The sequence below is a fragment of the Hordeum vulgare genome, chromosome 2H (assembly GCF_904849725.1).
Source record: "Hordeum vulgare subsp. vulgare chromosome 2H, MorexV3_pseudomolecules_assembly, whole genome shotgun sequence".
In the NCBI taxonomy this organism is placed as follows: domain Eukaryota; kingdom Viridiplantae; phylum Streptophyta; class Magnoliopsida; order Poales; family Poaceae; genus Hordeum; species Hordeum vulgare.
The window spans coordinates 610,737,111-610,750,551 of record NC_058519.1 but is presented as its reverse complement, the minus strand read 5'-3'; the positions used below and the strand labels follow the sequence as shown (position 1 = coordinate 610,750,551).

The window sequence follows — 13,441 nt, the reverse complement described above, 5'->3', positions numbered from 1 at the left end:
TTGCACATGATGTACGTGCATATATGCATGAAATCTATCAAACTTTTACATCCACGTGTGAATGCCCATCCAGGTGTTTCATGCAAAATTTGAACGAAATTGGTGACCAAACGCACGTTGCGTCACGTCCGGCAACTGTTTTTGCGCGTTTTCGTATGGAAAAACATTGAAAATGCACGGAATGTCGGAAAATAAAAAAATGGCGTGCCTCCTTGTCATGATCATTAGAGCGTGTGAAAAAAAGTTGGATTCGTTTGATAAAGAGGAGAAAACATCAGCGCATTATAACACTCATTCCGTCCATACCGACACCTGTGGTTTGCACATGATGTATATGAATACATGCATGAAATCTACCCAACTTTTGCATCCACGTGTGAATGCCCATCCAAGTGTTCCGTCCAAAATTTGAACGAAATTGGTGATCAAACCCACGTTGCACGTTGCGTCACGTCCAACAACTAGTTATGCGTGTTTTCGCATGGAAAACCATAGAAAATGCACGGAATGACAGAAAATAAAAAAAATGGCGTGCCTCCTTGTGATGATGATTAGAGCGCGTGATAAAAAGTTGGATATGTTTGATGAAGAGGAGAAACATCATCACATTATAACAACCCTTTCGTCCGTACCGACATCCATGGATTGCACATGATGTACGTGCATATATGCGTGAAATCTACCCAACTTTTGCAGCCACCTGTGAATGCCCATCCAAGTGCATGCCCACCACAAATTTTGAACTAAATCGGTGACCATATGCACGTTGTGTCACGTCTCACAACTGTTTTTACGTGTTTTCACATGGAAAATCATTAAAAATGCATGGAATTTTAGAAAATATTTTTTTGACGTGTCTCCTTGTTATGATCATTAGAGGGCATGAAAAAAAGTGATGGTTCGGGTAGGCCGGTAGGACAAGTCTGGATGCACTTTTTTCACATCAATAAAATGGACCCAATTTTTTTTACACACACTAGTTTCACTATGCCAAGCATCTATGATAAATTTATTTGAGTTACAACATTTTATGCATTTCTACCCTTTTCCAGTAAAAAATCCTAAAACAATTCGCTCTATTTAAAATATGTATGTGTTAAGACATTCTGAGCAATTTTAAAAGACACAAACCATTTTTGACTTATCTATACAATCTTTTAAAATGCAAATATTTGTACTTAATGAAGAAAAAATTAAAAGGCGAACATTTTCAAAAAAATTGAACAAAATGCAGTAAGCGTGAGCATTTTTTCAAAAATAAAAAGAAATAAAAAGTAAAAAAAACAAATAGAAAAATTAAAAATAAGATAGTGAGAAAAGGACCGGTTCAACAATGGCCGGCCCAGCCAAGAACTGAAATATAAGAAAACAAAACAAAAAGTAAATATTGACAAGCACTAGGATGTCCAAGTTGGTTGTGGTCCTTCTTATATCAAGAGGTCTTGAGTTTAAATTAGGTTACCTACACTATTTCTTTCTTGTAAATTGAAAGTGAAAAAACGCTAAGGGTGTTGTGGAAAAAAAAAAGATGTCGCGAGAAGAAAAAAAGAGAGGTGCCCCGTATATGTATGCAAGTCACGTATCGGCGCGGGTGAAATGACAATTCTATCTTTTATTATGAAGAGGTATAGAAAGACCTAAGCTATTAATGTGTTTAGGGGGTCTACCGAAGCAAAAGTGATCAAGACTAAGGTCATCTTTCTAGTGGGACAGGACATCAAACTTCGAAAAGCTCCTTTCATATCCAGATGCATGTGCCTCTATCTTTAATTTCTCACTGTATCAGAAAATATAAAAGCAAACAAATACTTCAGTCAGTTGCTAAAATTGACAACTTCCGGTTCCGTCACACATGTACTCAAAAGACATCTAAGAATATCATTATTTTAAAAGAATGCAAAAGATTTGTCTCATGAATTTATTAAAAAAAAAGAATTATCCAGTTAGTTAATGAAAAACCGGGCAAAAACCGATATATAGACCACATGCGAACTACTCACTAATAAAAAAACTTCATGACCCCACTATCAATCCGACAAACATACATAAGACGCAACAACCACGGTCCCTCGCATTTCCACGTTGCAAAGAAACCCCAACGAAACCAAGGGCTAAGGCTTCATATGATGCTCCAGGGTAACAAATCATTTTCAGTGTCGTTGCAAATTGGGTTAAAATCCAATCATCAGGATCAATGCCAGATATAATCATAAAATCCTAAGAAGGCCGAAGAACTAATTCAAATGCTCTTTTTCACGTAATTCAATACCATGCCAGAGATGAGCTGCCTCAACAATATATTTGTTTTTTTTGCGAGTCAACAATATATTTGTTAACCTGCATGAAAGGTATCATTTGTTTCATCACTGAAGTAAACATGCAAAATAAATTCTAGAGGACGTTACATTGATCAGTAAACTAATTAAGGTTCTCAAATGTCGATGTGTAGTATGCTATGTCTATGAAAAACTTCCATCATCGACAATAAAATATATTTGCACACAGTTACTCACAAAGGGCTAACATTATGTAATAAGAGGTGACTTAGTTAAGCTTGTCATCGATGCTGAAATGAAAATAAAGAGAAAGACCTAACATACAAGGGAGAGGTAAAGCAAATAACGTCACATGAAACAAATAGGGACAAGCGGTAACATGGCACCGCTAGGAATCAGACTACTGATTCCTAAGCATCCATCAGACTAGTATTCTACCGTTAGATATAGAGAATCTGGAGCATTGGATTTCTTCCAGAAACTGTGTTCCTGAGGTTGTTTCCCGCTAATGCAGCCATTAATTGCTCCCAGAAACTGTGTACCTGAGGTTGTTCCCCGCTAATGCAGCCATTAGTTGCTTCCTAAAGGAAAGTACTCTCCCGAAAATCACTCATGAAATAACTGCTTCCATTTTATTTTTCACCGTTGCGTATCCATTCCCTCTTATTTTCGGGAGAATATATCCACAACATTTTTGTTTCAGTGAAGTTTGCTTCCCATGTAGTTGAGATTTGTTTCCGTGCACAATATGTATCTAAAAGTTCGAGTCCGTATGATTTAGTCTTGAATAACTACTGGCAAGAATCACGACTGATTTTTTGAACTAAGTTAGTTTTTTCTATTAATTCATCAATATCACAACACATCGCTCTTTATTCTATGTGATTCGTATGACCTGAAAATTTTCTACCAGCTCTTCAATTTGGTGGTAGCCTTTTAGATAACATATCCGGGCTTCATATGTGCATAAACATGTTTCCGAAGACCTACAGATTTGCTTCCGTGTACTCACGACTATTACAATGCTTCTTATTTTTATTTGGAATGTTTAAACATGCTACAAACGTGCTTCCCTCCTCCTTTGGTTACTACCATTATGATCATGCTGCAAGAGCTCATAATTTAAATTCCTTACATTAATACAAATCATTTATCAATCAGAATTTGAAATGTCACATTGTACACAGTGGTCAATTTGACCTCAAAAATTCTTAATTTCTTGCATTAGTATTGTTTGCTTCAAAAACCATACAACAATGCGACTTTCCATAAATATTTTCAGCTTCCACAAACCACGTCTCGGAACGAGGGCTCTCTGTCGTGGCTTGGGCCCTTTAGAAACACCGTATGACAACTATTGCAGAATAAAGGTGCATCAAGCTATTTCATGATGAAAAAGCCATGAACTGAAATTAAAAAGTGTCAATCAATCAGCTAATACAAACATCTCTAAGTATGTAAGAATGTTCAAAAATGATATTATAGCAGAATTTGTGAAGAAGCATGACCAGCAAAATGTGGGCATCATGCATGAGAAATAAACAAGAGTATGAAGTATGGTTTTAAACCTCAACTAGTAGGAAGCATAAAGATATGCTATCACAATATGGCTCATTTAAATTGGAAGCATGAACAATTGGAAATGAAAACCAACGAGGACTGCGACCAAAATGGGGATGCATGTTTATATGACCTAAATTTAAAATTCTCAGAACTTGGTTGAGAGATGGAAACAATTATAGTATGATGTGGAAGCTAAATAAGTAGAAAGCATGAAAAAAGTGGTGTAAACAACTCATTTTGATAGGAAGCATATACAATGGAAAAATGGAAATAAACTTACAGTGCCACCAAGGTGGAAGCACACAGGTATGAAGCTACAAAGTAAAAAAGAGGATGCATTATTAGTTTCAGGTGGAAGCATGAAATTTTGGAAAAAGAAAACAATTGAAACAATTGTTTTTCCAGTGACTACGGATGCATATTTTTCAAAACTCTCTATACAGGAAGCAACGAAGCAATGTGTTCTCAGCATTTATACCTCCAAGAAAATAGTACTCAGCGATGTGGCGTGTGTTGTGGTTGAACTTCCACCAAGCGATGTGGTGTGTGTTGTGGTTGAACTTCCACCAGGCGATGGCGAAGCCGGTGAGGCAGTTCCCGGAGACCACCTGCAGGAGGTGGTTGAGCGTGGGGTGCCTGGTGATCTGTGGTGGCCGGAGTCATGGCGAATCCAGCCCAACTAGATCCATATGAAGCCAATGAGGCCGCCGGCGAACATGTGGGCCCTGGTGCTGGAGCAGGCGAGGACGCAGTAGAGGGCGACGCAGAAGAGCACCGACATTGCGACGAGCAGGAACTTCGGGGTGTGGCCGACGCACTCGAAGAGGCCCGCGGAGGAGAGCTGCGCGAGGAGGCGCCGGAAGTCGGTGGAGGCGGGGGGGTGTAGTCGGAGAGGCGGCTGACGAAGAAGCGGCGGAGGTGCGGGCGCACGGAGGGGGGGTGGTAGGCCATGAAGGCGTCGGTGGCGTCCTGGCCGGCGAGGGTGATGAGCGGGACCTCGCCGCCCGGGTGGTGGCGCAGCCACGTCGTGACGTCGTAGACGTCCCCAGAGATGGAGATCCAGAGGTCGTCTGCGGCGGCGTGCGCCTGCAGCTCCTTGGTGGAGATCATGCGGACGTCGTCAACGTCCTTGGTGGCGGCCGACATTGCGTTGGCGTCCGGCACTATAGCGTCCGCGAGGCCCGTGCGGGCCATCGGTGGCGCGGATTTAGCTGGAGCGCGAGGAGGGGTGGTCAGAAGGGAGGGAGGAGGAGGGGAAAGGGGAGATCGGACGAAGCAGACGAGAGAGGATATGCAATCATTTGTGCGTGATGTACGGGTGGTTAGCAACGGCTGAGAGGAATTATAGGAACAAGGGTTAGTGTTTAATTTTTCCACCGTGAGATTGAATCGGAATAGATGAACATAGAGTGGTCTGGCGTTGGTTTTTTATCAGACTATAGATAACAAATGTTTCCCAACATATTAAGCTCGCCATCTCAGGCTTGCCATCAACGCATACTGATATAAGAATGCAATTAAATCGGCTCCAATATTTTTTTTTCAGGCAATAATATGCGCCAGCTGGGCCCTCGAAACCCGGAACATCAACATACATGCATGTTATTCTCCGGAAAGGAAAATCATGATCAGTACTGTTCATATAGATAAAACAAACAAGAAAGCTACCCAGTTTCATTTCAATTATTTGTACTATTTGTACTATTAAAGGGGAGCTGGTAGCATCGCCTCCACTTTGGTTGAACTTCCTCCGCCAATATTTTTTCTGTCCCACAAATTTATATAAAGCAGTTTTTAGCCCACCGTTGTATTTAATCTGGTTTTTTTAGTATCAAATCTACACAAATCTCGCATATCAATAATGTCGGTGCACTAAAGTTTGGGCCTTTAGCGCTTCAGACTTGTGCACGGACGGTAATAGCCACGCCTGCAGCAAGGCTGGCCGGGATAGCGGAAGGCAGATGTGAAGCCGTCGAGAAGGCGCTTAACTCAGCGAGCCAGAAGACCGAAGCCAGAAAAAGGAAGCCCCGACAAGATCCTTGACGGGGTGGGGGCTAGCAGAGCCCCGGCAAGGCGAGCACCCGACAAGACCTCTGTCGCCCACTCCAGCAAGCGCATCTCCCCGAAGTGTTGCGCTGTTATCGAGGATGCGCCACGGGAAACCCAGAAGACTGAAGACCGCAGGCAGATCCCCTGGCAAGATCCTTGCCCGGGGAGGCTAGCGAAGCCCCGACAAGATCCTTGCCGGGGGACTTAGCGAAGCTCCAGGGCGACCCGCTCCCGGCAAGGTCCCAGCTCACCTCTGCGCCAGCGCAGCGGCCAGCTGCCCCTCTCCACTTGATACGTGTTGATCCACAAAACGCGAGTCGAGCGGTATCTGGGGAAAACAGTGTCGAGGGGACGCGTCCCTGTTCCATGCCTGGAGCACGTGAGGAAGCATTTAATGCGTCTTCTTAGATGCCAGAGACAGTGTACTTAGTCATACGCCGCGTGAGTGCACCGTTTCACTGAGCACTCCATGAGAGTCCTGTGCTGCCACTATTGGAGACCCCTTTGATCTATAAAAGGAGGCCCAGTGCATGCATTTTGGGAGGTTGGCTAGTGAATCGTCCAACACTTACGAAGGGAATCATTCGATCCTTGAACACATCGAATACACACACAAAGCAGGAGTGGGGTATTACGCTTCCGAGCGCCCCAGACCTGGGTAAATCTCCCCTTGTGTTGACCATTAGTTCTGCTCTTGGTGCATCCCTAACCCCCGCCGAACCACAAGGGATCCTCTCGGTCCCATAGGTGTCGTTACCCCGACACAATATTTAGTACAGTTTTGCAAAGTTTGAGTCGACTGAGACTTCGTTACGTCTGAGTCGATACTATAATCCGTTGATCTTGCATGGTGATTCGTGCAAACAAATTTTTTTAGTTTTTTTTCCTTACATACTGTATCACTTGACTGCAGTTGACTGAGACCTAGTCACACCCTCACGAAAAAGGGTTTCCCTCCGCTTTGTATTACAAAACAACCAGCCGAAACATCCATCGAGATGCTGGGCGGAAGCAACACAGCCTAAGTTGGAACATGTGAATTGAAAGAAATGATAGGGTCTTTCGCCACAAGTCTGCACCGCCGACCGTCCTTCTTGAGGGTATCAAGAAAGAAACAGAGGTTAGGTTCACCGCAGGTGGGAAATATTTTGGTCTAATCATGCCGGGAGAGTAGTCACATCTTTCTATTGTAGTTGGACGCGGTTCAAAATTTACACTAAACACCATCATAATCTCAACAAATAGTTCTAAAATAGCATCAACTTCAAAGATATTTAGTGTTACATACACAATAAATTTTATATTACATTGGGGGGGGGGGGGGTGCCATGACTAGATCCACCCGTGGCTTGGGTATCATATTTGTGACCGAAACACTTTATTTCTCTTAATTGATGGACAAGGTAAAGTTTTTGCCTCGTATTAAAAAGCAAAATAGTTTTTTTTATTGTTGCAATACTCTTGATGGCTACAATTTCAAAGAAAAAAATGTCTTTATATTGAAATCACAATGTTTTGCAAGCTGTTCCTCGACTTAATTCCTTTTTGAAGTTCATTCCATCTACTCCAAACAATTTCTTGGCTCGTGCATTAATTGTTCTGCGCAAACTCGGATGCTTGTGGCCGCGTGACATCATCTCCCTTTGGTTTGACCTCTGTGATGTCCAGCTTTAGGAGTCCATTGACGACGACATCACTTGGAAGCACACGACTAGTGGCCACTGCTCGAGGGCCTACGTGATGCAGTTCCTTAATGAAACCCCAAACCTCACCTCCATGAAAAGGATAGTTCAGACCCGCCCACCCCTCCTTCCCCCGACGAAGGTCATATTCCTCATAAAAATATAATATAAACGGTGCATAGGTTTGCTAAGCGCAGCTAGGTATTTATGCGAAAGAGAACGAGAAACTACTTCACACTTGTTTCAGAAAGGCTGGTACACATTGATGCTATAGGGGTTGGTAAGGGAGTGCCTCCAACTTGACACTGCCGCTTGACACTTGGAGCGCTCAACCAAAATGTCATGCCTGAAAGCAACATCCCAAATAGGAGCGCCATGGCCGCCCTCTGTATGCTTTTAAGTTGGACCGTTTGAAATGAAAGAAATGCTAGGGTCATCCGTCACAAGTTGGCACCGCCCATGATCCTTTTTGTGGGTATCAAGAAAGAAGCAGAGGATTGGGTCATCGCACGTGAGAAACACTTGAGCCTAATCATGCCGGAAGAGTTCTGGCCAATGGCAGACCTAGAATCTCAGCTTTGGGGGTACCACAGTTTAAAATTTACACTAAACATCATCATAATCTCAACAAATAGTTTTGAAATAGCATCAACTTCATAGTATTTAGTGTACACACATAGTACATTTTATTTGACATTGCACCCCCATTAGATCCGTCCCTGGTTTTGGGGTCATATTTCTAACCGAGATCCTTTATTTCTCTTAATTAATGGATGAGGCAAAACTTTTCCCTCTGTTTTCAACACAAACTAGAAGGGTTGGGCATGCTTTGCTGCGCCGTTGAATTTGTTAGGATTTTCAAATTTCTTTAATCACTCTATTTCAAAACATATGGTATATTATTATTTTTGAAAAGTCAAACCTCTTTAAATCTGATAAATTTGTAGAGAAATATATCAAAATTCATAATATCAAATCGGTGTTATTAGATTCATCAGGAAATGAATTTTCATTTTTTTGTTTAATATTGTGGAAGTCAATATTTTTGGCTCTAAACTTGGTCAAAATCACAGAAATTTGGCTTTCCAAAAAACTAATAATCCTTATATTTTAAAATTGATGGAGTATTTATTTTGGCTGCTGGTGAGAGGGTGGAGTGTGTTTTATGTTTATTTACGCTTATTTAGTGGGACTTTCCCGGTGTGATTCGTTTTTATGCGTTAATCAATTCATATTTATGTGAGAATATTTTTCATCGTTGGTTGCATTTACTTTTTCGGCTATAACATCACATGGTGGCGGGTTTTTTTGTGATGACAGGAGTCTGCGAGGGGTTAATATATTTTTATAAACCAATTACTGTTGATTGATTTGAAAAACCGTTGACCCGATCAAAATTGTAAACCAAATCTATAATTAAATACCTCAATCGAATGAAAGAGCTTTAAAATTAGGAAACATAGGGACTTAAAAAAATTAATGAGAGAGCTCCTTATGCGATTAAAATCAAGTGATCCAATTCAAAATTGAAGTCTCGATTAATTATGAAGATTTAAAAATTCAAAAGCATGGTGTATTGTATAGAAAAATAAAAGGAAAAATTATTGGCCCAGTCAAAATTGGGTGACCAAATTTTTATTGGAGACCTCGATTGATTGTGAGGCCTTCTATCCTGGATGGTTTAGTGATATAGTATATTAGATTTTTTTACTGCTGCAATACTCTTGCTAGCTACTACAGTATTTCAAAGAAAAAAACTGTATTTATATGGAAATCACAAGGTTTTGCTAGCTGTTCCTCGACTTAATTACTTTTTGAAGATGATTCCACCCAGTACTGCAAATAATTTACTGGCTCATGCATTAATTGTTCTACGAAAACTCGCATCGGATGCCTGTGGCCGCGTGAGGAAGCCTTCATTCAACTGATAGCCAGAATCTGCATGCCATATGCAATACCCTGTACTGTACTTGCCAGTACACCGTTCACTACTCTTAACGAAGTCTTGGCCATCACATCCCCCCCTGCTTTGGGCCACAAAACGGCAGAAATAAATTGACAGCGGTAACGCAAGGTTTACTGAGTGATTGTAGTACCGGCAAAGATAAACAAGAGCCATCTCATTCATCAGCTCGAGTACTAGCTAGTGTCTTGCATTGCCCACTCGTTACTACACTGAGAAATCAGAATGTCCGTGTGCATCGCTTGAAATCAAACGCTCCTTCATGAACAGTAAAATAATAATTAAAAAAATACTTTAAAAAATTCTGAATTTTTTTATGATAAACTTTGACAAATGTTTTATATGTGTATCAGAATTCAACACGAAATAACATTCCTGAAAGTTAAATCAACAGTCCAAAATGTTTTCAAAACTAGCATTTTTGGAGCATCGATTTTGTTTTTTTCGCCACAACTTCCACAAATGTTATTTCGAGCTAAACTTTTGTAAGCATACAAAACTTTGTTAAAGTTTATCACAAAAAAAAATTCAATTTTTTTAATGTTTTTACTAAATTTTTTGATTCCACTGTTCATGAGGGAGCATATGAGCTCGGGACCAAAAACTCCATGTCCTGGGTAATCCTCCTTTTCAGAAAAGAAACACACACGGAGAAATCAGAGTAATGAATAGCTAGCTTGTTTTGCAAAAAAAGCCAGGAAATGAAAAGAGAGACATTTTTTTGAGTCGGGCAAAACAACCCCTTGCCATTACAAAGAACGGAAATACAACAGTTTCAGAAACAATTCAGGGAAGAAAAAGATAAAACGAAAGTACAAGTATTGCTAGAAGACTCATGGAACATTCGCTCGTCATCGAACCGAATGCCATGGCACCACTCTAGCAATACACAAATCACCACCAACACATCTATTACAAACCCAAGCAAAGCCAGACGGCGGTAGACATAAGACTGCCAAAGACCCTCAAAACCATCAGTGAAGTCTTGGTCACTCCCCTGTGATCTTTTGGCTGGCCGACTCACACATCTTTATCAACTGCACAGTGTTCGCTCTCATCATCTCACCGCCAGAGCGTAGTTCCCCTGCATCGCCCTCCTGTTGCAGCCCTACCCAATACAATATGAACGAGCACATTGAAAATGCAATTTCAAATGTGGTTTTGATCATTTTATTTTTAAATATAGCACGATTGCGAGCCAACCAGATAGCCCAGCAAGCAGCCGCGAGACCCATCGTGTATAGGAAAGTGTTACACCAGAAAAAGTATTGTCAATAAAAGTTGAGGCAATATTCGGTCCTCGAGTAACCCCACAGATCTTCACGTAATTCCAGCAACAGGGCAGGTAAAGAAAAGGTGCCCCTTTCGCAACAAAAGGAGAAAGGAGAGACATGAAAGCTGTCTTCATATATAGGAGTAGGAAAGTTTGCACAGTGTTTCCAACTAAGATCATTATAGGTAATCAAAACTCAATTGAATGTGGATGGACGTACTCGGATCTCTTTTCAAGTTTTCAGACGCAATGGGCAGAACAGTGGGGCATATGGGCAACCTGCTCTCTGTATCTGTAGTCTCTGTCTGTAGTTCTGTACTAGGATCTTTTGGTCCTTCCAGTCGATCTTAACTACGACTAAGTACCACTAAATAGTCTTTAATTTGTGCTGTTCCTCAGGAGCCAATTGCTATAGTGAAAGGATGCTTGGATACGTTTTAGTTTCATGACTAAAAGCAGTGGACTAAAACTTGCTAGCCTCACCCATGCTTAGATCCAAATACTAAAGAGACTAAAATTAAGTTAATGAACATTTATTATCCTCCAAACCCTCCAATCCAGAACTCGCCTGTGTTAAAGAAGAGGAGTTAAATGAGAAAAGAGAAGACTAATCTACATTTTAGTAGGGGTACCCCTGACTAAAAAAAATTAGTCTTAAAATTAGTTTTAGTCCCTCTTTAGTCAAGGGTACTTGAAACTTTAGCCTCTTAAAGAGACTATTTTTAATCAGATAAAAATAAATTTCTTGAATCCAAGCACCCTCTGAACGAAACCTGACCAGGTTCACCACTGCATACTGATACCAGACAAACAGTGGGAAATTAAGCAGCGAAAACTTTGTCGAATGGACTTCCTAGCCCATCAACTTGTACGTGCCTAGTCCTTAATTATGCTGGGCGTCGAGCAGTTTTTGCCACCATGGAATCAATCAATCGAGAACTTCGTATCGAATGCCAAATCATCACATAATTAAGAAAGAAAGAAAATGATACGTAGCTAGCTGGCCTTGAAATATGACACGCCACAAAATCAGATACTTATGTTATGTTTGTTCTGCCCACAAAGGATCAGTACTAGTTTGTGCTACCAACACTAGCCACTTTTAAGCAACAACACGAGAAATTAACTGCATTGTGATTCACAAAACTCTATGCCACTGCCACACATTACAAATTTGAAACCTCGTCCATGTTGTTATTTCGGACGTAAAAAAATGAAAAATCCAGTCAATCAGTAGTACTGGATCAGTTGCGACGCTAGCTTAATTTCAAGCATGCAAGGAATGAAGGAGGTTGCGAAACAGGAGGAACCGCGTGATATTGGCACGGCTCAATCGAAGAGCGGAACCCCTTGCCTCCGGGGGCGCCAGCTTTCTGATTGAACCGCACCAATACCGCGTCCATTCGCATCCAAGAATTTAACCATGAATGATGAAATGACAAGAGCTCTGAAGAACGCCAACTCACCAGCTGCAGGTACTTGATCTGCCGAAGAACTGACGACATGCACCCATGGTCGAGCGAGTACGACATGGAGAGATATACCACAGCGAATTAGAGCGCCGATTTGTTTCACGCGCGCGGCCGGAAGGAGTTTGGAGAAGAGATGGCCGGCCGGAGAGGCAGAAAAATATGCCGGCTTCTTTAACATGGCTTTCCCTAATTCTCTTTCATGGAGGCAATGCAAAATAGAGACGGATGGGAGATGAGGCCGAGGAAGAGGAAGATGACGAGGAGGGAGGCAGGTTGGGGGGTGCGAAGCGCGTTGGTGGTATGCGGCGTCCATGGCATGGCATGGCGTGGGTACATATGGAAGGAACTGGCAGCACGCGCTCTCGCGGGGGCACGCAATGAATTCGCCAACCAACCGGCGAAACAAAGGGGGGGTTGGGGCATTTATGGGCCGCATTGAAGGACCCATCGATCGCTAGGGGGCCGAGGCCGAGCGCGATGGAGACAGAGCTGGAGGACTGGGCGACTCTAGCTCACGCTACGACATGCCTCGAGCGCAAGCGATGCGGGACAGCCAGCAGCAGGGGTAACGACGAACGTACTCCGTAGCAGTAGTACCACGTACGATCCGATTGATTCCGGCCACTATAGGCGATAGGTCGTAGACAGGGCAGGGCAGGGCACTGTGCGTGTCCTGGGCTTCAATGCACTGCAGTGTTAGTGTGTGTGGTGTGCCTCCGTCGACCGTCGCCATCCCCTGCCGCGGGCCTGCAGCCGCAGGCATGGCAATGGCATGGCATGGGATGTTTGCCGTTGGCCTCCACGGCCAGTTCACCGCCGCTTCTTCCCGGAGGGCGCCTCTCTGTAGATCGATCTGTGCGTGTCTGTCTCTCTTGGTATCAAGCGTCGCGTGCTGATCGAGCAAGTATGAACTGGGGGACACGTATGGAAGCGTGAGCCGTGGCTTGACGGAACCGCGTGTGACCTCGCTCGATGTATGCGGCGTCCTTGGCTCCTGGCGGTGAGGCTGCCTTCCAAGGAACCGGCTCGCGTTTGTCGCCGACGATAAGCGTCCACCGCGCGCGCGGCGCAGCCGTTGGCCTCTTGCGCTCGCGTGTGCGTACATGAGTGTTCTTCCTTCTGAATCTAACGTTGTTCGCTGCCTGGCTGGATTTTACCCATCG

At 42.8% G+C, this 13,441-nt stretch overlaps 1 long non-coding RNA gene across 1 annotated transcript; it reads right to left on the bottom strand.

Moving 5' to 3' along the window:
- Nucleotides 1–10,235: 10,235 nt before the first annotated feature.
- LOC123430781 lies at nucleotides 10,236–13,109 on the bottom strand. Its single transcript, XR_006622983.1, has 2 exons — nucleotides 12,273–13,109; nucleotides 10,236–10,641 (listed from the first exon to the last, which is right to left on the bottom strand). It is a non-coding gene; the product is annotated as an uncharacterized LOC123430781 (long non-coding RNA).
- Between the last annotated feature and the right edge of the window lie 332 nt (nucleotides 13,110–13,441).